The following is a 26473-nucleotide window of genomic DNA, read 5'->3' on the forward strand; positions in this document are numbered from 1 at the left end:
TAATCCCAGCAGTTCGAGAGGCTGAGGCAGGAGAATTGCTTGAACCTGGGAGTCAGAGGTTGCAGTGAGCTGGCATCTTGCCACTGGACTCCAGCCTATACAACAGAGCAAGACTCCATCTCAAAAAAAAAACAAAAAAACAAAAAGTGAAAATAACCCAACATGTACTATGCAAAGCCTCTGGCCTAACAACAATACATTACCCTTTTAAATCTTTACAAACAACCTTGAAGGAGGCAGGCTTTGTTGTCTCCAGTTTACCAAGGTAGACACCTCGGATCACAGAATACAGAGTAGAACCCAGCCAGAAACACAGCTCAGGTGAGAACACAGGTACTGGCTCTAAATGCCACACTCTGCCCTACGTGTGTGTGTGTGTGTGTGTGTGTGTGTGTGGTCACAAACCACAGCCCAGGGGCCAAACCCAGCCCACAGCCTCTTTGTGTATGGTCTGAAAGCAGAGAAAGTATTTTACTTTTGTTGTTCTTTTGAGACAGTCTTGGCTCACCACAACCTGTGCCTTCCAGGTTCAAGCGATTCTCCCAGGTTCAAGTGATTCTCGTGCCTCAGCCTCCGAGGAGCTGGGATTACAGGCGTGCATCACCATGGCCGGCTAATTTTTTGTTTTGAGTGGAGATGGGGTTTCAGCATGTTGGCCAGGCTGGTCTCGAACTCCTGACCTCAGGTGATCCGCCTGCCTTGGCCTCTAAAAGTGCTGGGATTACAGGTGTGAGCCACCACGCCCGGCCACTGTATTTTATATTTTTTAATAATTGAAAAATAATCAAAAGAAAAACAGTATTTTGTGACTTGCAAACATTCTGAGGACTTCATCTTTTGGTGTCCATAAATCAACTTTACAGAATGAACGTCCCCTGCCCGCTGACGCAGTATTGTCTGTGGCTACTTTGGCACTACAGCTGCAAGGTCCCATGGCTATGACAGAGACCATAGGGTCCATTGAGACCTTAAAATATTTACTATCTGGCCCTTTAGAGAAAGTAGGCCACCCCTACCCTACATCTGGCTATAAATTTTACACGTTAAAAAAATGCAACATTCTTAATTTTAAACTCAGTACACTGGAACACTGCTCATCTCCCTTCTTCAAGATGAAAAGCTTCGACAGTCACCAGGAAGCAGACAAGAACCCTAAGTACACCTGAAGAGTTATTCTCAGGAGCATAAATTACAACATTTTACAACAGCAAAAGCAGGATGAAGTCACTGGAGGGTATGAAAACAACCAAGAGTAATTAGCACCACCAGCTCCAAGACCACACCACATCAGCTTCAAAGTTGTCTACTCTTCCTTTCACTACTGTACACTTCAAAGTAGACACAGAGAAAATCGAACACATACTGCCCAGACACATTGCTTATGGAATGCTGGAGAGAAGGGAAGCGAGACCTGCCATTGGCCAGGTGTGGTGGCTCACGCCTGTAATCCCAGCACTTTGAGAGGCCAATGTGGGAGGATCACTTGCACCCAGGAGATCAAGACCAGCCTGGCCTACACAGCAAAACCCCATCTCTACTAAAAATACAAAATACGGCTAGGCGTGGTAGCTCACATCTGTAATCCTAGCACTTTGGGAGGCCGAGGTGAGAGGATCACTTGAGGTCAGGAGTTCCAGAGCAGCCTGGCCAACACAGTGATACCCCATCTCTACTAAAAAATGTGGCTCATGCCTATAATCCCAGCACTTTGGGAGACTGAGGTGGGTGGATCACGAGGTCAGGAGTTCGAGACCAGCCTGACCAACATGGTGAAACCTCATCTCTACTAAAAATTCAAAAATTAGCCGGGCGTGCTGGCGTGCACCTGTAATCCCAGGTACTCAGGAGACTGAGGTGGGAGAATCACTTGAACCCGGGTGGAAGTTGCAGTGAGCCAAGAAGGCGCCACCGCACTCCAGCCTAGGCCACAAAAGCAAGACTCCGTCTCAAAACAGAAAACAGCAACAACAAAAATTCCACTGTCAAGACAGCAGCGTGACCACATGCTACATCTCTTTCTTCTATAGAACATCATTAGACATAGTAAAAAAAAAAACAGTATTTTGAGACAGAGTTTCATTCTGTTGCCCAGGCTGGAGTGCAATGGCGCGATCTTGGCTCACTGCAACCTCCAGCTCCCAGGTTCAAGCGATTCTCCTGCCTCAGTCTGCGAGTAGCTGGGATTACAAAAAAAAATACATACATTTTAAAGCAGAGTAAAAAAACTGATAACTAAGCGTGGAGTGGAAAGAAGGGACCACCGAGGACTGGAAATGGCAACGTTAGACTATGAACTAAATTTCTCCCATGGTTGATTTGGCCTATGCCCAGGAATGAGCAAAGACAGCAGGCCCGTGAGACTGGAAGAAAGATGGAGTCAGCCATGCTAGAGTTCTCTCACCGTTATCATCTTTGCAAAGCTGGTCTCACCATTTATTGAAGTGAATTTTTTTTTTTTTGAGATGAAGTCTTGCTCTGTTGCCTAGGCTGGAGTACAATGGTGCAATCTCGGCTCACTGCAACCTCCACCTCCCAGGTTCAAGCAATTCTCCTGCCTCAGCCTCCCAAGTAGCTGGGATTATAGATGCCCACCACCATGCCTGGCTAATTTTTGTATTTTTAGTAGAAACCGGGTTTCACCATCTTGGGACTCACAATACACATCAGCCTATCACATCTCCTGCTTGGCAGGGATGGTCATGATCCTCATTTCCCAGTTAAAGAAACGAAAACTCCATTATGGGGTTTCACCATATTAGCCAGGCTTGTCTCCAACGCCTGACTGCAAGTGATCCAAGCACCTCGGCCTCCCAAAGTGCTGGGATTACAAGTGTGAGCCACTGCACCCAGCCAATTAGGAGGAAATATCCAACATTTAGCCAGGTGCAGTGGCTCACTCCTTAATCCCAGCACTTTCAGAAGCTGAGGTGGGAGGATCACTTGAGCCCAGGAGTTTGAGTCCAGGCCTGGCAACATAGTGAGACCGTCTCAACACAACATTTAAATATTAGCCAGGCATGGTGGTGTGCGTCTGTAGTCACAGCTACTTGGGAGGCTGAGATGGGAGAGTGTTTCAGCCCAGAAGGTCAAGTAAGCTGTGACTGTGCCACTGTACTCCAGTCTGCATAACAGAGCAAGACCCTGTCTCAAAAAAAATCCAAAATATATAAATAATTGATACAACTCAAAACAACCCAATTTTTAAAATGTTTAAAAAAAAAACTTGAAGAGACCTTTCTTTAAAGAAGACATGAAAATAGGAAGTGGGTATCTGAAAGGTGTTCCGCATTGCAGATCATTAGGGAAATGCAAATCAAACCCACTGAGATACCCCCTCACACCCCTTATGACCATTATCAAAAAGTCAAAAGATAAATGTTGGCAAGAGTGCGGAGAAATCGGAACTTTTGCATACTATGGATGAGAATGTAGATTGATACAGCCATTCTGGAAAAGAGTATGAAGATTTCTACAGAAATTAAAAATAGAACTACCATATGACTCAGCAATCCCTCTTCTGGGCATACAGCTAAAGGAAATGAAATCATTACTTTGTAAACATACCTGTATTCTCATGTTCATTGCAGCCTTAATCACAATAGCCAAGATATGGAAACAATCTAAGTGTCCATCAATGGATAAATGGATAAAGAGTCTGTGGCACACATACACAATGGAATATTATTCAGCCCAGAAAACAAACAAGGTCTTGCCGTTTGCTGTAAGATGGATGAGGCTGGAGGATGTCATGCTTAGTGAAATAAAGCATACACAGAAAATCAAATATTGTATAAACTCATTTATATGTGGAATGTAAAAATGTAAATAAATAAATCTACAGAGATAGAGAGTAAAACATTGTCTACCAGGAGAGGTAGGAGAGGGGAGGAATTGGGGACATGGAGGCCAAAGGATACAAAGTAGCAGGTATGAAGGATGAACAAGTCTAGAGATGTAATGTATGACATGAGGACTGCAGGGAACGAAATTGTTCTGTATGTGAAATTCATGCTCAGTGAGTAGATTTCAACTGCTCTTGCCACAAAAGCAACAAGGAAATGGAGAACTATGTGAAATGATTGGTGTGTTAATTTCTTTCAGTATAGGAATCTTTTTACAATCTATATATAACCTGTAACATCATGTTGTAAGCCTTAACTATACACAAGAAAATTCATTTTGAAAAAAGAAAAATTGACAGTCAAAGACTGACAAAGCAAAGACTAAGTAAATAAAAACAGGGGTAACTGTATTTATATCTGTTAGTCAAAAAATGAGTGACTGACTGAGGCAAGTGCCTCCATCAATAGAGCTTTGTGGAGCCACAATTTGACGACACCCCCGGAAAAAACACACAAGCCACAGAAACACCTGTGACCTGTGCTTTCCAAAGAGGGTTTTGGGAACTCAGCATGTAAGGGGAGAAAGCAGGCAGGAGAGAAGAAAGGGAGGGGGAGCAGGCAGTGAAGGGGTGGTTACATTCTTAGGAAGCTCTAATTAGTGCTCAGTAAATCTTCATTTTACATAAGATAAGGTAAACATCTGAAAAGAGGGAGGAAAGATCAATTATGCAGCCATCTCAGGGTAGGTGGAAGAGTGATTGATCTCATGTTCTTGTTCTGTACCTGGGAAGGTAAGCCTGTAATCAACAATGTCAGTACCAGATTGAAAAGAACTCAGTTTTACGTCTTCAACTGAGGTTGCAGAGCCAGGGTTAAAATGGGCATATGCTTATTTTATAGGGGGACATGGATCCTGAAAGATTTAGGGGCTAGCAAGGAATGTCCCTGTGAACACTTTGTAAGGGGGGCCATATGGAGAGGTATGTGGCCTTTTGTGGCAGTGGGGACCTGGCTTATGTCTAATGCCATCACACAGGGTTGTGAAATGGCAGCTCTCTCTTTGGGGAGAAAGAATGGTAGTGTTGGATGACTCAGCTCCCAAACTTACGTCTCCCTTAGCATAACAGGTTTGGCAGTTCCAAGACTTTATTTTCTTTTACATATTAAAAAAAACTCTAATGAAAGAGCTATGTGAGAGATAAAGAGGGTATTTCCTAATGATAAAAGGGTGCAACCAGCAGGGAGAAAAAGGAATTCTAAATTTGTTTATGCCTGGTAACCTTAAAACACGCAGAACAAAGCTTAACAAACAAAAAAAGAAATAAGTTGACGATCATTGTAGGAAACTTTAATATCTGTGTCTCAGCCACTGAAAAATAAACAGACAAACGTCAGTAAGGAAATAGAATCGTTAAAGGATGCATTTAACATGCTGGACCTAATTGAGATACGTGGTACACTACACTCAACATGCAGAATACATATCCTTTTCAAGTGCAGAAGCAATATTTATAACAATTAATCATATTTACGATCATTGAGAGGACACAAATACAAAGAGTTTTAGTTATACAAATATTTAATCGTAGTGGAAGTATAAGTTTGGAAATTAAGCAAAACATTTTCAGTATGTTAAAGGGATGAATAAAATCAAAGTTTGCTTTTTTGAAACACTAATAAAACTGATGGCCCCCAGCAAGATTAAGAAAACAGACAAAAAGCACAAACTCCAACCACAGACCTTATAAGTATTAAAAAGATAAATAATAGAACAACTTTGAAATTTTAGATAATGAACACATTGATTCAGCAAACACAGGTTACCAAAATGAATATTCATATATATGTAATTGAACCTGTAATTAAACACCTTATAAAGAAAACTATACAGTCTCACATGGCTTAATAAGTGAATTCTTTCCAAATGCTTAAGGAAGAAATAGCACACATCTTACATAAACTCTGTCAGAAACAGGAGAAGAAACATTTTCCAAATTGTCTAACCAGCATAGCTTTAATAATTCATATTAAAACCTCACAAGTCTGGGTGCGGTGGCTCACACCTGTAATCCCAGCACTTTGGGAGGCTGAGGCGGGTGGATCATGAGGTCAGGAGATCGAGACCATCCTGGCTAACATGGTGAAATCCCGTCTCTACTAAAAAATACAATAAATTAGCCAGGCGTGGTGGTGGGCGCCTGTAGTCCCAGCTACTCGGGAGGCTGAAGCAGGAGAATGGCATGAACCTGGAAGGCGGAGCTTGCTATGAGCCGAGATCACTTCTCTTATTTAGTTCTCTTATTTCCATTGGTTAAAGACCACAATGTGTAAAATATGCATTATCAGATTAGAAAAACAAAACAAATATCAGAAAAACGTTTTTCAAAATAGCATTTGCTAAAATCTATGAGAGAAACTTGCTCTAAAACTTCCTGTTTCAAAATTTTACTGTGTGTCCAACAAGTTCATTTTTCTGGCTGTGGACAGCAGGCCCACACCATGCCACAAACCCACCCCATGCCAGAGACCCACCATGGCCCCATGAACAGGCCAGCTGAGAGCTGCAGCCACTGCCCAGGGCTCCCTGCTCTGTCCTTGGCTTCCTGATCCAACCTGCCAGTGCTTTGCTTTCTCTAAGTGTAGAAACTAAAGACAAGAGCCCAAGTTTACAAAAAGCACATTTTTATTAAATAGAGGTACAAACGTGTTTCATTTTCTAATAAATCTCTTTCACAAATCACCTGCTTTTTTGCTCTTCTTGAAGTTTTTTTTTTTTTTTTCTTTTTTGTGACAGAGTCTGGCTCTGTCGCCCAGGCTGGAGTGCAGTGGCACAATCTCTGCTCACAGCAAGCTCCGCCTTCTGGGTTCCCGCCATTCTCCTGCCTCAGCCTCCCAAGTAGCTGGGACTACAGGCGCCCATCACCACGCCAAGCTAACTTTTGTATTTTTAGTAGAAATGGGATTTCATCGTGTTATCCAGGAAGCTCTCGATCTCCTGATCTCGTGATCCACCTGCTTTGGCCTCCCAAAGTGCTGGGATTATAGGCATGAGCCACTGCACGCAGCCTGTGAAAAACTTCTGAGTATCATCATACCCTCCAACTTCTCCTCTCACCTATATTTAAAAGGGTCTGCTCTTTATCCTAACATCTATACTAGGTAATTTTCAGAATATTCCTTCAATCACCAAACACATTTTTGAGATTCTTGTGCTAGATTTCACTATCTTAATATGAAATCCAATCATCACCCATTAAAATACAATACAGGCCAGGCACAGTGGCTAACGCCTGTAATCCCAATACTTTCAGAGGCCAAGGCAGGTGGATCACCTGAGGTCAGGAGTTTGAGAGCATCCTGACCCAATATGGTGAAATCCCATCTCTACTAAAAATACAAAAATCAGCCAGGTGTGGTTGTGGACACCTATAGTCCCAGCTACTTGGGAGGCTGAGGAAGAATTGCTTGAACCCAGGAGACGGTGGGTGCTGTGAGCCAAGATCGTGACATTGCAGTCCAGTCTGGGCAATACAGCAAGACTCCGTCTCAAAAAAAAAAAGAAAAAATTATTACGTAAATAAATAGGCTGGGCATGGTGGCTCAGGCCTGTAATCCCAACACTTTGGGAGGACAAGGTGGGCAGATGACCTGAGATCAGCAGTTCAAGACCAAGCTGACCAACATGAAGAAACCCCATCTCTACTGAAACTACAAAATTAGCCAGGCGTGGTGGCACACACCTGTAATCCCAGCGGCTCGAGAGGCTGAGGCAGGAGAATCACTTGAACCTAGGAGGTGGAGGTTGCAGTGAGCCAAGATCACGTCATTGCACTCCAGCCTGGGCAACAAGAGTGAAACCGTCTCAAAAAAACAAACAAAAAAACAAAAAAAGTAAATAAATACAATACAGTACAGCTACTACGATTTACCTAAGAAGCTGTTGTAGGAGCTGAACCAGAGGCAAACACTGTTTGCCAGAAGGCTCACAGATCCCCGTATTAATAAGGTCTTTATCCAATGGAGTCCTGCTTCTATGAAATGTTGAGGCATTCGCTTCCTGTTCATCAATTTCTTTTTCCTTCTGTGCTTCTTTTTTGGCCTCAGTATCCTGTAATTCATAAACAGAAATTGTTTACAAGTGATCTCATTAGCAGGTGTGAAGGCACACAGGCTGGCTGAGCCCTGACCCCAATGCCAAGCTATCCCAGCCTCTGTGGCTAACGCACACACCTACCCACAGGCCCCCACCTGCCCTGTTGGAAACCCTAACTCAGTTGTGCGGTTCCAAACAGTGTCTTCTTTTTACAGATCCAAGGTCCAGGCTGCCTCTGCTGATGCTTTCCAACCTCCTTCTGTGAAGTCCCTAAAATCCTTAACCCTGCTACTGGCTCTCACAAAACCCAATGAGATCTGCCCCACATACGCAGCATCCAGCTGCTTTGTAAGGACAAGAAGAAGCTGGAATTCTCACACACACTGGTTCAAATGTAAATGGCAAAGCCACTTGGGGAAACTATGAACACACACTGACCCCAGGACCTAACAAATTCCACTCCAAGTGTTTACCCAAAGGGAGAACATATGTCCACTAAAGTACTTGTACACAGCACAATCGTGGCAGCGCTACACGGCCAAAAACCAGAAAGCTTGGGCGTGGTGGCTCACGCTTGTAATCCCAACACTTTGGGAGGCCAAGGTGGGGGGATCACTTGAGCCCAGGAGTTCGAGACCAGCCTCTGCAATACAGCGAAACCTTGTGTCTACAAAAAAATCAAAAAACTAGCTGGGCATGGAAACACGTCTGTGGTCCCTGCAACACAGGAGGCTGAGATGGGAGGATCATTCGAGCCTAGGAGGACAAGGCTGCAGTGAGCCAACATCAGGTCACTGCATCCAGCCTGGGTGACAGAGCAAGTCCCTGTCTCAAAAAAAAAAAGAAAACAAAAACCAAAAGCAATTAAATGCCCTTCAATAGGGGAATGAACTAACAGTACTACACCTATAAAATGGAACACTTCCCAATAAGAAAAACGAAGTCACAATACACATAACAGTGTGGAGTGAATCTGAAAATCATTCTCCAAGGCAAAACAGGAAAGTGTGCATACTATACAGTTATATTGCTGCAACACTCAGAGCAGGCAAAATGAATCTAATCTCAGGGCAGGGGAGTATCCTGGCTGCAAGTGCCAAGGGCACAGGGATCTTTCCGGGTGACGGGAATGGTCTACATGAGGAACAGGTTACCTGTTAACTTCACTGAAACAGACAACCTGCAGTATTTCATCACAATTAAATCATAACTCAAAAAAATTTTAAATTAGCACATAAGGTCAGTCGCAGTGGCTCACGCCTGTAATCCCAGCACTTTGGGAGGTTGAGGCAGGCCAATCACAAGGTCAAGAGATCGAGACCATCGTGGCTAACACGGTGAAACCCCGTCTCTACTAAAAATACAAAAACTTAAGCAGGCGTGGTGATGGGCGCCTGTAGTCCCAGCTACTTGGGAGGCTGAGGCAGGAGAATGGCGTGAACCCAGGAGGCGGACCTTGCAGAGAGCCGAGATCGTGCCACTGCGCTCCAGGCTGGGTGACAGAGTGAGACTCCGTCTCAAAAATAAATAAATAAATAAATAAATAAATAAGCACATAAAATAATTTTAATTTAAAAAATACTTGGATATGATAAAAGTTGAGTGTTTTACTGTGTTCTGTTATTCTTCACATGTGTGAGTGTGTATTTCCGATCTCAGTGCACCACCAGGTCATGTGTGCCTCCAAGGCCATACCTGGATCTCCGCAGTAATGGCTGCGTGTAAGGCTGACTCCAACCCTCCAGCAGCCATCAAGCTGCCCACCAGAAGATCAATCATGAATTGACGACCTGGACTTATGTTCACTTCATTGCCTGAAACTGAAATAGAAAGTGTGTGGCAATTGGAGTGAAACGCCATCCCCTCCCAGCACCCTGACCCATGCCCTCTCCTGTTCCTTCCCCGAGCCCACCTGCGCAGGGCAGGAGAGCAGAGAGTGCCCGGGCCTGCTCCTCCGTGGTGGGCAGCAGCACGGACAGCCGCTCTGCAGCACGGCCTGGGCAGCCGACTGCACGATGCTCAGCACGTCCGCGCTCCTGGCCAGGGTCACCACTGTCTGGTTAGGAACACAAACAGAAAACCAAAATTAAAAGCAAGTAGATCCCGTAACGTCAGACTATAGAATACAGAAAGACTTACCACAGGGAATCTAGAGTGGCCAAATGTTAAGAAATGTAATACTACTAACCAGAGACAATTCAGAGTATCAATCATTCCATTTCAACTCTCATTCTTAATAAATAAAATGCCCACACAGGAATGGCGGCAGCTGCTAACCAGCTGACAGCCCCCAGGCAAACAAGTCCAGTAACCACCAGGGCCTCTTCCCCAATGCCACTGAGCCCCACACCCACTGGATGACAGGGTGGGCGGCCTCATGAGGCCCACTGTACTCCTCATCTCTTCCTCCAGGGAAGCTGCCATGTGTGTCCTTGAGGGCCTATCCAGGGTGGCGAGAGCTCTACGTACCATTCTCAGTGACAGCCAGGGTTTGAGCGTCCCCACTCCCACACGCCACATCGGTGACCTTCAGTCCTTATTTAAGCCCAGCTACAAGCATCGGAGTGGCCTCATCTTCACTGGAGCCTTCAAACAGATAGGACAGAGGTTACTAAGTCCTGTAAGAGGCCACCTCCTGCTGCACGCTCCCACTCATGCAGAGCAGACATACCGTGGCCCAGCCGGCCGCAGTTCCCGTGGCCCCAGGTGTACAGCTCCCCCTCGGCAGTGATGGCCGCACTGTAAGTGCTCCCGCAAGCGATGTGCACCACGTGCTTCCCGGCCTGCTTTCCAGAGAAGGCGGAGATCACCTTAGGCTCCTCCAGAGACCCTGGGGAGGATGGGAACAAACAGGAATGCCCTTCTTCTTGGTGTTTTTTCTTATTAGCAAAGGAAATTCAATATCCAAATTTAGACCATCACAGCATCAGGCCAGTTTCACCTTCCAGGTACTTTATAAAATAAGGAAGAGAGAATTCCAACACCTAACACCTCCATGACTTTTTGTTCAGTTGGAACCCGATGCCAAGCATGGTATCCAGTAGAAATATAAAAACAGTGTTTGTTAAAGACTCGTATGACAGGCCGGCCACGGTGGCTCCCACCTGTAATCCCAGCACTTTGGGAGGCCAAGGAGGCCAGATCACCTGAGGTCAGGACTTCGAGACCAGCCTGGCTAACATGGTGAAACCCTGTCTCTACTAAAAATAAAAAATTAGCTGGGCATGGTGGTGGGCACCTGTAATCCCAGCTACTTGGGAGGCTGAGGCAGGAGAATCACTTGAACCCAGGAGGCGGAGGTTGCAGTAAGCTGAGATCGCCCCATTGCACTCCACCTTGGGCAACAAGAACAAAACTCCATCTCAAAAAAAAAAAAGAGACTTGTAAAGTCCATTGCAGCTTTATTCACAATGGCCCAAAACCATGGTCCATCTGCAACAGAAGGAATGAATTACCCATACACACAACAACATGGCGTGTTCTCAAGACATCTGCTAAGTGAAAGACGCCAGAAACAAAACACCATACACTGTATGGCTTTGTTTATATTAAATTATAGAAAAGGCAAAATAATAACAACAGAGAGCAGATCACAGGTTGTCAGGAACTAGAGGTAGGAAGTGGGGATCAAAAGGGTACAAAGACGGCCCTGGAAGTGACGGGAGCACCCCATGTCTTGATGGTGGTGACCCAACTGCGTGCACTTGTCAAAACCCACCCAACTCTACATCTGAAACTCATGCATCTGGTTGTATGGAAGCCTCATAAAGCTGACCGACATTTGTATGTATTTGTTAAATGAATATGGATGGAATGAACCCAGCACTCTGCAATCTACACTTTACAAATGAAAAGTATGAGGCAGTGGGGATTAGGGTAGAGAAGTCTTACTAGTTGAAGAAATTGCAAAGTTAGCTACTATGAACCTGACTTTCAAATAACTGATTTGTAACTACTTAATTTACTAATATTTACTAACACTTCATGTTAACTTTCACTAAATGCAAGTTACATACATGTGGTGTAAGGTCTAACATTAAGACCCAATATTACATGTTGCCTTGACATCTGCTATAAACCGGGAGGTTTTAATGGCCTCAGGGCAAGTTTCCCTGCCCCTGATGCCAAACAATTCTCATCACAGTGACCAGGCACAGGTACAGTTCCAGCTTATGCCTGAGGAGTAGGCCCCACTGCCCTGCCAGCCCAAGGAATTCTTAAAGCAATTATTAAAGTCTTTCTGCAGGAACCACAGCCACTCTCGTTACTACACAGCCTGCCTCTCGCAGCCCCTGGTTCTCTGTTCTATCCTGAGCGAAAGACTAAGAAACTTCCGTCCATCTCGTCTGCCCAGCGTCAGTACTGTGGGATGGAAATCCCTCCCACACTGACAAGGTGAAGAGGTGATTAAAACAATACATATAATGGAATTTTACTCATTTAATCCTAAGGCCACTGAAAATTATTCCTAACCTTACTATGGCTATCATATGAGATTTTCTCCACATTTACTTTACATAATGCTTCATGATGCTATTTAAAATCTAGTTTCCCCTTTCCCTTTAATCTATGTGTTATGGGAAATTTCAAACACAAAAAGCAGAGAGAAGGCCTTTTCTGACCAGCTGGGTCCATCATGTGCATATGGCTTTCGAGAGTCCCCTTGGCCAGGCACCCCTCTCCTGCCCTCTTCATTCCCAACACAGGAACCTGACACCCTCAGACAGGCCCTCCCCTCCTCCTCCTGCAACCCAAAGCCTGCTCTCCACTCAAAGCCAGGGTACACCTTAAAAAGACTTCTGCAATTAACTCCAGCCCACAGGCATTTTCTCTTCTTTCCACTATTTACTTAGCCTTTTAAATTTAATTCCCAATTACTATTCTATCTTCAAGGTAAACTCTTTACGTTCCTTAAAAACAATTACTTAGGTTTTTTTGTAGTAGTTTCCCCACAAAAGGCACTCATTTACGGTAGCAAATTGGATTTACAAGCCTTTCTAGAATGAGGCACATCACCAAATAAGGTGATCTGGTTGTTCTGTTTGTTCATGCATGGAACTGTACCAGGGTGTATGTGTGGAGGGCTGGGGGATGACAAGCAGCATACAATTTGCAAGCCTTCAAATTATAAAGCAGCCTTCTGCCACCAAAAAAATAAGTGATCTCATTCTGACTTACAGTTTGAAAATAGGACATCAGAGGGAATGTCCTGAAAGGAATGAGTTGCTTCACTATTCTCAGACCTGGTCCCACTCTGCTCCCTCTCTCTGTAACTGAAGGTCAATCACAGCCGGGAGAGCCTGCAACAGAGATATTTTTTATTCTTAAGAATTAGCCATGAGGCAGGGCCAGTATTAAAGACAGATAAACAGTAAAACTTTCTAAATTTCACTTCAACTAGGTTCCCAAACCACAGATGACAAGCTCCATGTGGTTCACCTGCCCAATTTACTTAGAGGGACTCAGGGGAGTAATCCCAACTGTGACCATTGCTCAACAAACACTGAGCAGCTATTATCTGCCAGGCACTGAAGTTGTAAAGACGATCAAAGGGCCTATCCTCAAGGACTCCACAACTAAGAGAATTAAAAATTCCAAAAATAACCTACTGATATTTTAAACACTTTTAAAGACCCTTATGATTTTCTGCTTATTCTCTTTGTGTGTGGGAGGGGAAGGGTTTGTTTTTTTTGTTTGTTTTTTTTTTTGAGACAGTGTCTCGCTCTGTTTCCCAGGCTGGAGTGCAGTGACGTGATCATCGCTCACTGCTGTCTCAAATGCCTGGGCTGCAGTGATCTCCGACCTCAGCCACTCAAATCGACAGGACCACAGGCGCATACCACCACACCTAGCTAATTTTTTTGTTCTGCTTCTTCTCTCTAAATTTTAACAAACTCTTTTTTGTTTTTTGAGTCACAGTCTCGCACTGTCACCCGGGCTGGAGTGCGATGGCACCATCTCAGCTCACTGCAACCCTTGCTTCCCAGGTTCAAGTGATTCTCCTGCCTCAGCCTCCCGCATAGCTGGGATTACAGACGTGTACTGCCATGCCCAGCTAATTTTTTGTATTTTTAGTAGAGACGGGGTTTCACTATGTTGGCCAGGCTGGTCTGGAACTCCTCACTTCATGATCCACCCATCTCGGCCTCCCAAAGTGCTGGGATTACAGGAGTGGCGCCCGGCCAACAAATTCAATTTTCACAATTGATTTTACTAATATTTGTAATGTGAACTTTCATTAAACATAAAGCATGTTAAAAGTGGAAAAAATACATCTCAAATAAAAGAAAATTATGAAATCGTTCCACCTTCTTAAATAATGTGGAAAACACATAACTAAAGAACAGGCAAAAATGGACTAGTATTCTAATAAAGAAAACCTAAACTAGGACCTGCTTTGCAAAATGATTATCAGTAGGCAACAAAATCACCAAAGTTAGCAAACTTTAAAAATCACACCAACTTGGCCGAGCATGGTGGCTCACACCTGTAACCCCAGCACCTTGGGAGGCCGAGGTGGGAGGATCACCTGAGGTCAGGACTTTGAGAGCAGCCTGGTCAACATGGTGAAACCCCGTCTCTACAAAACACACCTGGACAACATGGTGAAACTCCGTCTCTACAAAAACACAAAAATGATTTTTTTGTATTTGCCGTGAGAGCAGGTGCCTGTAATCCCAGCTACTGGTGAGGCTGAGGCAGGAGAATCGCTTGAACCTGGGAGGTGGAGGTTGCAGTGAGCCAAGATTGCACCACTGCACTCCAGCTTGGGCGACAGGGTGACACTCCGTCTCAAAAAAAAAAAAAAAAAAAAAAAGAAAAAATTGAAAAAATTACACCAACTGAAGTACACAGACACCATTAAACTTTTCACAGCATTTTTGACATTTCATTTTAACAAAGGCTTAGTTAAAGACATGTGGTAAGGGCCCACAATGAGGAACCAGGTCCAGAGATGTTAAGTAACTCGTCACACAGCTGAGGTAGCAGAAGCAGAAGCATAATCCAGGCCTCCTCATCTCTGCCAATCTCAGTCTTCTGCTGAAGAATTTAGAATCACTGTCTGTAGCAAGAAGACCAAATTGTGTAACCTAGTAACAAAGACCCTTCGCCATTTGTTCCAAACCTACCTATTATTATTATTATTTTTTTTAGACGGAGTCTCCCTCTTTCGCAGGGGCTGGAGTGCAGTGGCCCCATCTCCGCTCACTGCAAGCTCCACCTCCTGGGTTCATGCCATTCTCCTGCCTCAGCCTCCCGAGTGGCTGGGACTAGAGGTGCCCACCACCACGCCCGGCCAATTTTTCATATTTTTACTGGAGACGTGGTTTCACCATGTTAGCCAGGTTGGTCTCCATCTCCTGACCTTGTGATCCACCCACCTCGGCCTCCCAAAGTACTGGGATTACAGGCGTGAGCCACCGCGCCCGGCCTACATTTTATTTCCCATACCATATTTCATACATCCTGTGTTCTACCCCGGTCAGCACTCTGCTGCTATTCTAACTTGCTCCTACCTTTCCTCCTCCGTATTTGGTTGACACTAACTACCCGTCTGTTACGGTTACTTTGGTACTTAACTAGTATTGCCTTCACTGTGGCTCCCAGTGAACATGCGGCTTGCTTATATCATTTACTCAACCAACCAACACTTACTGAGCACGTACAATATTCTAGGAGCAGGGGTACAACAGCCCACATGGGGTTATCTCCTGCTAGAGGTAGGGCGAAATAATAAACGAAATAAAGACATTATTCTGGAAAAGTGGCAAATGTTATGGTAAAAAATAAAACATGTGCAGGGCACTGGGGAGTTGAGTTGGGGGATTCTATTTTAATGACCGTAGTTGGGAGGCCTTGCTGAGCAGGTAACACTTGAGCAGAAGCTTCCAAGAGCTTTTTGAAAAGAACAAAGGAGAGAGAAGCAAGTGCAGGGGCTCTGAGGTGTGAGCGGGTGTGCAGTTTCCTAAACAAAGGCCACTGTGGCTGACCTTGAGTGAGGGCAGGTTTGATGCATTCGCGTGAAAAAGCGAGTGTCGGCCGGGCGCGGTGGCTCACGTCTGTAATCCCAGCACTTTGGGAGGTCGAGGCGGGTGGATCATGAGGTCAGGAGTTCGAGACTAGCCTGACCAACATGGTGAAACCCCGTCTCTACTAAAAATAGAAAAGTTAGCCAGGCGTGGTGGCGGGCGCCTGTAATCCCAGCTACTCGGGAAGCTGAGGCAGGAAAATCACTTGAACCTGGGCGGCGGAGGGTGCAGTGAGCAGAGATCGTGCCACTGCACTCCAGCCTGGGTGACAGAGCAAGCCTCTGTCTCAAAGAAAAAAACATCAACAAAACAAAAACAAACAAAAAACAACTTTAGACCTCTTAGTTTTTTTATGAAATCTTTACTGCTTGGTTTCCATTGCTATCTAAGTTAGCTTAGGCCTGGCTCAGTGGCTCACGCCTGTAATCCCTGCACTTTGGAGGCCAAGGTGGTTGGATCGTATGAGTCCAGGATTTGGAGACCAGCAGGTGTAACATGGTGAAACCCCGACTTTAAAAAAAACACAAAAATTAGCCACTGCACTCCAGCCTGGGTGACAGAGTGAGACTCTGTCGCAGATTAAAAGAAAAAAAAAAAAACTTTGTGACACTGGGTTAAGCAAAACTTCTTAGCTATGACAGCAAATCACAGTCCATAAAAAGAACAAATTGATAAACTGGATTTCATAAAAATTAAGAACTATTAGTCTTACAAACACATCATTAAGAAAAAGAAAAAGTTGGCCAGGCACAGTGGCTCATGCCTGTAATCCCAGCACTTTGGGAGGCTAAGGCAAGTGGACCACCTGAGGTCGGGAGTTTGAGACCAGCCTGACCAACAGGAGAAACCCTGTCTCTCCTAAAAATACAAAAATTAGCCGGGCGTGGTGGCGTATGCCTGTAATCCCAGCTACTTGGGAGGCTGAGGCAGGAGAATCACATGAACCCAGGAGGCGGAGGTTGCAGTGAGCCAAGATTGCGCCATTGCACTCCAGCCTGGGCAACAGTGCGAGACTCCATCTCAAAAAAAAAAAAAAGGAGAAAGAAAATGTGGCCAGAAGTTGTGTGTTGTACCTATAATCCCAACACTTTCAGGGGCTGAACAAGGAAGACTGCTTCATCCCAGGAGTTCAAAACCAGCCTGGTAATAAAGTAATAAAACCCTGTCTCTACAAAGAAATTTAAAAATTAGCCAGGCATGTGGCAGGCACCTGTAGTCCCAGCTACTAAGGAGGCTGAGCCAGAAGGATCGCTTGAGCCTGCGAGGTTGAGGCAGCAGTGAGTCAGAGTTGTACCACTGTACTCCAGCCTAGGCGACAGAGAGAGACCCTGTCTCAAGGAAAAAAAAGAAAAATGGGAGGGGGAGGGGAGGGGCAGGGAGGGTACAAAGTGTCCAAAAACTTGAATGTTCTTAGCAGCTTTATTTATAATAACCAAAATGGGAAACAACCCAAATGTCTATCAACAGATGAATGGACCAACAACCAATTAAATCCATACAACAAACTACTACTCAGCGATAAAAAGAAATGAACTATCGATACATACAACAACCTTACTGAATCTCAAAATAATAATGCTGAGTGATGATTTCACAGGTGCATGCATATATACATACCAAAATTTATCAAATCATGCACCTGAAATATGTGCAATTTTTTGCACTTCAATTCTACCTTAATAGAGCTGTTTTACACACTCAAAATGATTTTTCTCTTGACCATGTAATATCCTCCCTTTAGGTACTGTCTTCCTTTCTGTTGAAGTCAAGTTTCTTCAAGAAGTTATGTATACGGCTATTCACTCACCCTTCAATCTAGTGTAATGAGACATCCTCTGGCAAAAACTGAAGCATTTTCTCACTGCCACATACAAAAGCCTCTCTTCACTCCGGAATTTCCTTAGTGTCTTTGCTGCATCTGCCCCTACAGATAACACCTGACTCCTGTGGCTTCAGAGATATTCACTAGCTCCTCCTCTCCTTCCAGTAACTCATTATAAGAGCCTATATGCCCAGGTAGTGTCACTGACCATTATCTTACCCTAATGACACTTTTTCTTTGGGAAGTATGATCCATATGTGCGGCTTCAATGACTTACAGGCATAAGATCCATACCTCAGCCCTGATTTCTTCAGTTTACATGCTGTAATGTCTACATATCACGCTAAAAAAAAAAAAGAGAGAGAGAGAACACTTTCCAGCCTGGGCAACATAGTAAGACCCCCTTCTCAATAAAAGTAAAAAAATATTACCCAGGCATGGTGGCAAGTGGCTGTAGTCCCAGCTACTTGGGAAGCTGAGTTAGGAGGACTGCTTGAGCCCAGAAGCTCAAGACTACAATGAGCTCTGATCATGCCACTGCACTCCAACCTGGACAACAAGACCTCATCTCTTTAAAAAAAAAAAAAAAAAAAGAACATTTTACTTAGCACAGCTTTATGAAGGGCTTTACCAGCAGGTCTCAGCTGACTATTCCTATTTTCTAACCCAATCTATTATCTTTTTACTTTTTTGGTACATATTTTTATTGATGTATGATGTACACACCATGAAGCACACACATCCTAAGAGTATAGTTGATGAAGTAAACATGCTCATGTAATCACTATGCAGATTAAGAAATATAAAACATTACCAGTAACCAAGAAGCCCTCTTAGTTACTGCCTATGCCTCTTAACTAAAATATCCTAAACTCTAAACACATTGGCCTGTATTCTATATTCCCCAAATGTTTTACACACTTTCTTTACTGGACCTTCTGCCCTTCCCCTCCCGACACCATTTTCTCTTTCTCTCTTAAAGCTAAACACAGATCTCTTCCTCTATGGCATTAGCTCATCTTTGCTTACATTACACTCTAAATGTATCACCAACACAATGCTTTTTGCACTGTATTATGCCACCCACTTATTATTCACTTGGTAACTTTTCTGAAAGCAGTGACCCCACAGCACCATTTCTATATGTGTAACAACTAGCCCAGTGTTGCCACAGGAAAGTGTCTCCAATAAAATTCAGAGGGGAGGGGAGAGGGATAGCATTAGGAGATATACCTAATGTAAAATGAAGAGTTAATGGGTGCAGCACACCAACATGGCACATGTATACACATGTAACAAACCTACACGTTGTGCACATGTACCCTAAAACTTAAAGTATAATTAAAAAAAAGAAAAAAAAAGGAAAACTTAAAATTCAAACTTTCTTTGGAGGAAGACCATTTGATATCTACTTTACCTGTGTGTGACATTCATTGCAGATAAATTTTCCTCTTGGCATCTCAGTCAATCCAAGGCACTCCAGGTGGAAAGCCCTGCAGCACTGAGCCTCACATAACAGCAGCTCACCTGATTTTTCACAATTCTGTTAAGAGAAAGAAAACATCTATCTGTTTTTCCATGTTTGAGAATGAAGAGTAAAACCAGTGTCAGTGGGTTAAAATAAACAAAGGTTAAAAGTGGCAGAAAATGAGGTGAGAAAGAGGCAAGGGCCTGTAGTTGTAGATTTTATTCTAGTTACAAAGGTGTACCACTGGAGAGCTTTGCCAAAGGAAAGCTAAAATCAGGTATTCATTTTTAAAAAGATTGTTCTGACTGCTACATGGAAAATGAGTTCAAGAGTAGAAAGGTCAGAAAAGAGCATAGAGATAAACCAGAAAGCTACTGAATGGTTCAAGCAACAGACACTGGCTAGCTAGACTTGGGCCATAAAGTTCCAAAAGAGCTCCCACCAAGGTCTGAACAGCCCTTTTGGGACACATCTAGAACCATCCCAGAGAGAGATCACTTTTCTGAAATAATCTCAGCTAAGATAGGGCCTCACTTAAGACAGGGGCTTAGGAAATAACAACAGGCATCTGTCATTATAAAACACTGTAAGATTTATGTATTTATTTATTTTTTTTTTTTTGAGAGAGTCTTGCTCTATCGCCCAGGCTGGACTGCAATGGTGCAATCTCGGCTCACTGCAACCTCTGCTGACCAGGTTCAAGTGATTCTCCTGCCTCAGCCTCCCGAGTAGCTGGGATTACAGGCACGCGCCACCACGCCTGGCTAATTTTTGTATTTCTAGTAGAGAGGGGTTTCACCATGTTGGCCAGGCTGGTCTCGAACTCCTGACCTCATGATCTACCCACCTCAGCCTCCAAAAGTGCTGGAATTACAGGTGTGAGCCACTGCACTCAGCCTTGTACTACTATGAAAGGCAAACAAGGGGAAAGGTGACTAAATAAGTTTTAGCTTCAAGAACTCATAGAAACAGAATAGGTCTTGATCACTTAAGAATTAAAGCTTAAATAAAAAACTAACTAGGACAGCTTTAGGGAGAAAGGTTAGAGAGGTAGGCTAGAATTGATAGGGGACCCCAGGGACTTTATCAACCTATAGTCTGAGCTATCCTCAAATGTCTGACTCCCCATTATCTACTATTCACATGTAAAAATTGAAAAATAGCATTATACATTGTACTTCGCATATTCAGAGTGCCAATAACATAAGTTTTTATATATAGTGAAAAAAAACTGACCTTCAGCACTTAAATAGGAAAATGTTCATTACAATGTGAATTAGAAACAACATTTTTGCATTAACTAAATGTTATAGACTCATTCTTCAACTGGGATAACCATGTAATTTATCTTTCAAACTGGGACACTTGAGTGAAAGGAAGTGCTATTAATAAATTATGACAGAACAAGGGACCTACACAAAGACCGATCCAGACAAGCCAGGACCACAGGGTCACCTTACCTTTAATCTTTTTATTAAATGATCTTTGCAAAATGTATTTACACTCTGACCTGTCTCACTAAGTAAATAATGGGCATAACTGTTTTTGATGATTAACACTGTTGTTTGGGATCTGGTCCAAGTATGTAATAGTGAAGATAACAGGCAAAGAAATTCAATTGAAATTATATTGGCCACGATAACATTTTCTGGTCTGAGTTTACTTTTTTAGAGATCTCAACTTATTTATCTATTACTATTTATAATTTATGAGATAGGGTCTCACTCGGTCACCCAGGTGGGAGTGCAGTGGCATGACCATGGCTCACTAAAGCCTCTACCTCCCCAGCTTCAGGTGATCCAATGACCTCAGTCTCCCAGTAGGGGAACTACAGGCATGCACTGTCATGCCTGGCTAATTTTTTTTTTTTTTTTTTTTTTCCTTGTCAGGGTTTATTTCATCGGCTAACATTCATTCTCGACCTAGACAAAAACAATTAGATGATTATGACTTGCTTTTCCATCATCAACTCCTTTTTTTTTGTATGAATAACCAAAAAATTTCTTCAACACTTTTTTTTAAGAAGAAGCTATAAATAAATAAAGCTTTAAATGATCCTGGGTTCAAGTTAAACAGTTCCAGTTCCCGAAAAGTTCACAGCCTTGTTTTGTGGGCAGTTCTGCTGTTCCTGGCTTCCCCCTCCAGGAGGGGATGCTTGCAGGTCTGGGGGTCCTGGTGACTAAGCTGTTAGCTCCACTGCCTGCCTGCTTCCATCCTTGCAGCCCTGGGAGGGCCCCAAGTGGACAGAGTCCTTACAATTTAGGAGATGCTGCTGGCGAAGGAACCACTGACCCAAAGCAGGTGGCCTGAATGGGAAGTGCCAGGCTGGACACTCGGGGGCTGAGGGCACTGCCAGCTGCCGCCGCCTCTGGACACCTCAGCCCGGTGCTGGCCCAAGAGGAGACTGCTTTCCAAATGCAGTGAAGAGACCGAGAGAAGACCCGTGCTTCCGTGTGAGTCGGGATGCGGGGCATAAGTTAACACATATTCCAATATGTACAAAACAACCTGCGCTCGGGCCCGTGCACCCAGGAAGCCCATGGTGAAGGTGAGGCCACCTCGAGCCAGGCCTCTGGCTGGGTGTCCACCTGCTGCCGGGAGGCCAAGGTGCCCCACGTGGCTTGTGCAAGACCTCACGATCCCCTTAACACGTTCCTCCACCTCCAAGGAGTGTATCCGCTCCAATGCTGAGTGTCCGAGCAGATTCCCATCGACCCTGACCTCCCTTTGAAAGAACCACACCACAAGATCCCCTTGGCACTTGCTTCCTTAGTGTGATGCATCCACCCAGGGAGGTGGCCCTGCGCGACGCTGGCACACTGTCCACCCTGCCCTGTTGACCATCCTGTCCTTTGACCCCAAAGTAAAATGGGGCCAGTGTAGGAGGCCTGAGGGTGGGGCCCTTATGCCAGACCTCCAGGGGTAGCAACCTCATCTGACCCCAGCTTCGCCTTCCTGTGCTGCAGAAGGCGCTTGCTCCCAAGCCCGTGGTGACCCATGTCTCCACCCCATGGTGGGGCAACTGTGGTGGCTGAGTGGAAGCTGGGAAAGGAGAGAGGACCCCCGCCAACCCCAGCCAATGCCTGGCTAATTTTTATATTTTTGGCAGAGACAGGGTTTTACCATGTTGCCCAGGCTGGTCTCAAATTCCTGGGCTCGAATGATCCACCCACCTCAGCCTCCCAAAGTGCTGAGATTAGTGCTGTGCTCGGCCTATGGTTTCAACTTAAAAAAGAACTAATATCCTCAAGTTTTTTGTTTATTTAAAAGTCTGTAATCTTGACCTCTTGGGCTACAGGTATGAGCCAATGCAGCTGGCTAATTTTAAAAAAAAGACAAACTTTTTAAAAATAGAGACAGGGGTCTCACTGTGTTGCCCAGCCTGGTTTAGAACTCCTGGCCTCAAGCAATCCTGCTGCCTCAGCTTCCAAAAGCACTGTGATTGTAGGTATGAGCCACTGCGCATTGCCTATCTTCAAGTTTTTATATACCAAATTTTAAGAATTACATAGGTACATCAAGACCATTAAAAAAAAAATTCAAATGGTCATTGACTCTACTCACAAAGACTTAAAGGCTCTTTAACAATAAAGTGGAATCCCCTATCTCACAGAGAGGCAATCCAGCACAATGGTTAAGACTCTAAACCAAGTCCAACGGAGCTTAAAGGTTAAAAAAAAGGAGAGGGAGACTCCATATCCAGACGGCCAGGCTTCTCTCATGAATATAAGCAAGCTATTTATCCTGTCTGTAATTTAGTTTCCTCGTCTGCAAAATGGGGATAATCACAGAACTCTACTTATGAGATTATTACAATGACTAAATAATGTAATATTTATAAAGTGCTTGGAACAATACTTCATACATAGGAAATACTGGATAAATATTTATTAAATAAATAAAATATAGATGATAGGCTTTCTAAAGTCACCACGTTAAAGGAAAAATATCTCAAAACTAAAATTACCCTTGAAAAGTTCCTTACAAACCCAAAGATTCTGACACCATGAGGAGTACTGGAGAATTATATTTGAATAAGCCACCAGAGATTCACATATTCCATCTCAGACTTGCTTCACGGCATATATTCCTTCATGGGCCTTAAGGGCAGGTGGTTCACCAACACTAAACTATTTCTCCAAGTATCTTTCTTTGTGGGAAGAAAAAAGGGTCAAATCCTTAAAGAAAGTGACTCTACTGGAATCATCCAAAAGCACTGTTATTCTACCAAGAAACCATCATAAAGAGATGGAGTGGGTTTCCCTTTAAAGATGAACGTGCAATGAAAACACAAGTGGGCAAATATTTCTCTACCTGTCAAACATTCTCCTTGAGTGCAGCTCCTCCACCACGTTCACCCTGCATTGTGTTAGAGGCAGCCATCCCAGGATCGTGTTCTACACCTTCCTCAACAGTCTCCTTGGGGCTTGTGGCCGTCCTGTGAGGCATTAGTTCTCCCTTGCAAAGAAAAAACAATGTCCCACATCTGTATTATTGATGTCTCTTCCATTTGACCCCCTCCCTCTGGGCTATTTGTCTAGCCATTAAGCACTTACAGATGTTCAGCCAATCACTCGGGGGACTGCATGCAACGTTAGTTCTAACCCTGCTGTGATTGGGCGGGTAGTGGGCGGCTCATGCCCTGCCACTAACTGCTCTGAGGCTGTTTGTTCCACTGGAACTTTCTGAGCTGTTCCATTTTAAGGTTTCACTAAGGGAGAGAAAACATTCTTAAGTTTATTTGATTACTTATTTGTCCTTCCAAGGTCAGTGTTTCCTAAATAACGCCCCTCTTGGGCATTCTATTCAAATCGTCCTGGAAAGAAACATTCTGCATCATAATGTGTGATGCTGACCTGACTTCTAACTCTCTTTTAACCTGAGTTGGAAACCCAAAGATCATATCCATGATTGCACTGATGCTTTACAAGGAAATGGTTTTAAATCTTTTGTTTCCTGAAGGTCGATATTCATAAAAATTGTCCTAAGATTAAGTAGCTGATGGTCTCAAAAAATAAGCAAGTAAATCTTCCCACTGATCACAGCAGTCTCAACTTTTTTTTTTATTTAAATAGAGACAAGGTCTCATTGTATTTCCCAGGTTGGTCTTGAAACCCTGTTCTCAAATGATCATCCCACCTCAGCCTCCCAAAGAGCTGAGTGGCATGAGCCACAACACCCAGCCAGCAGTCTCAACTTTTTTCTTTTGAAACAGTCTCACTCTGTCACCCAGGCTGGAGTGCAGTGGCATGATTTCGGCTCACTGCAACCTCTGCCTCATGGGTTCAAGCGATTCTTGTGCCTCTGCCTGATTAGCTGGAATTACAGGTGCACACCACCAGTCAGCTAATTTTTGTATTGCTAGTAGAGATGAGGTTTCACCACGTTGGCAAGGCTGGTCTTAAACTCTCAACCTCAAGTTATTTACCTGCCTCGACCTCCCAAAGTGTTGGGATTACAGGCGTGAGCCACAGTGCCTGGCCAGTCTCAACTTTTATAGGGCAGTATCTAAGTTCCTTCAGGTCACATGTTGAGTTGATATTGTGCTCTCTGGTTTTACAAGTTTACTTAACAATGAAACACATATACTTGATTGGACACCTACAGCACAGGATGTGATGATCTTTTAAAAAGACCATATTGACAGTTGCAATACGTGCCTTGCCTTATTATTAGGATAAGGCTCTACTTTTCCTCCAGGATGCCTTGTGGCCATGAGCCACTTCGGTAGAATAGTGTTCTTAAGAAAACTCAAGGGAAACAGGGATGTGGCCTCTGGTGTGAAAAGTAGCTTCTCTTTAGAAGTTGAAGAGACCAGGAACTGAGTAATACCTCTGAGCATGGAATCTCTTTTGATGAGTCATCATTTTTCACTTTTTTGCATTGCATCTTGGCTGCAGCATGCCTCTGTCGTTTTCGCGTCCTTGGTTTGTCAAATATCTTGATAGTGCCTATGACAGGAAAATAGGTGCTATCTGCTGGCTAATAACACACATGTCCAAAATCTCTTATCCTATTATTAGAATAAAAACCAACCTTAAAACTCATTTAATTCTCCAGCTTTATGGATTAGAAAAATGGGGGAAATAAGAATTGAGACTAACTCATCATGACATAACTAGTTGGGAAATGGCTACATATATGTAACTTCTCCCTCATACAGATTAAATAGTAAGTGTATAGGTTATTACAGAAATTTTAATTTATGTGATTGAAATGACAAATCTTGTAGTTCCTCAAAGGAATTAAATCCTATAGATGAAGGGGAAATGCATTTTACTAGTCATGAAAAGATAGCACTCCCTAGGCTTCAAGATTGGAGACAATAATATCAATCACTATATGATTTAAGGATTAAGGGCTGGGCGCCATGGCTCAAGCCTGTAATCCCAGCACTTTGGGAGGCTGAGGCCAGCAGATCACATGAGGCCAGGAATTCAAGACCAGCCTGACCAACATAGTGAAACTCCATCTCTACTAAAAATACAAAATTAGCCAGGCATGGTGGTGCATGCCTGTAATCCCAGCTACTCAGGAGGCTGAGGCAGGAGAATCACTTGAAACCAGGAGGTAGAGGTTGCAGTGAGCCAAGATCACGCCACCACACTCAACCTGGGTAACAAGAGCGAAACTCCATCTCAAGAAGAAAAAAAAGAAAAAAAGGATTAAGATGGAGAGTTGAGGCCGGGCACAGTGGCTCACGCCTGTAATCCCATCACTTTGTGGGGCTGAGGCAGGCAGATCACGAGGTCAGGAGATTGAGACCATCTGGCCAACATGGTGAAACCCTGTCTCTACTAAAAATACAAAACAAATTAGCCGGGCGTGGTGGAGTACACCGGTAGTCCCAGCTACTGAGGGGGCTGAGGCAGGAGAATCGCTTGAACCCAGAAGGCGGAGGCTACAGTGAGCTGAGATCGCGCCACTGTACTGCAGCCTGGTCGACAGAGCCAGACTCTGTCTCAAACCAAAAAAAAAAAAAAAAGAAATTCTTCTAGTCCCTCCTGCACTTTCCATTAAACACATTTCAACTGTGTTATAGAAACACAAAGAGGAATATAAGAGGTATTTCATAAGACATTCCAGGATATTTCTGCTAGTTAACAATATGAAAGCTGGAGTTTTGAAGACTGCCTCAGTGAGCTCTTTTTTTGACTGCCTGATTTGAGCTGGAGAAGCTCTGCCATCAAAACTGCTCGCAGCCTAACACTATAAGAC

The 26473-nt window shown here is 43.9% G+C and overlaps 1 long non-coding RNA gene across 6 annotated transcripts in view; it reads right to left on the minus strand.

Annotated features, from left to right (window-relative positions):
• The window catches only part of LOC103889776 (uncharacterized), a 54100-nt gene that overhangs the window by 14656 nt on the left and 12971 nt on the right, over positions 1-26473 (minus strand). For all 6 annotated transcript variants that reach the window (XR_010137299.1, XR_010137300.1, XR_010137298.1 and 3 more), the window contains exons 6-14: positions 25088-25206; positions 23570-23713; positions 19205-19330; positions 13114-13235; positions 10607-10765; positions 10405-10521; positions 9848-9991; positions 9631-9755; positions 7772-7950 (exon numbers count right to left, since the gene is read on the minus strand). This is a non-coding gene — a long non-coding RNA (uncharacterized LOC103889776). The remainder of the gene's footprint in view (positions 1-7771; positions 7951-9630; positions 9756-9847; positions 9992-10404; positions 10522-10606; positions 10766-13113; positions 13236-19204; positions 19331-23569; positions 23714-25087; positions 25207-26473) is intronic.

The sequence above is a fragment of the Pongo abelii genome, chromosome 16 (genome assembly GCF_028885655.2).
Source record: "Pongo abelii isolate AG06213 chromosome 16, NHGRI_mPonAbe1-v2.0_pri, whole genome shotgun sequence".
Classification (NCBI taxonomy): Eukaryota; Metazoa; Chordata; class Mammalia; order Primates; family Hominidae; genus Pongo; species Pongo abelii.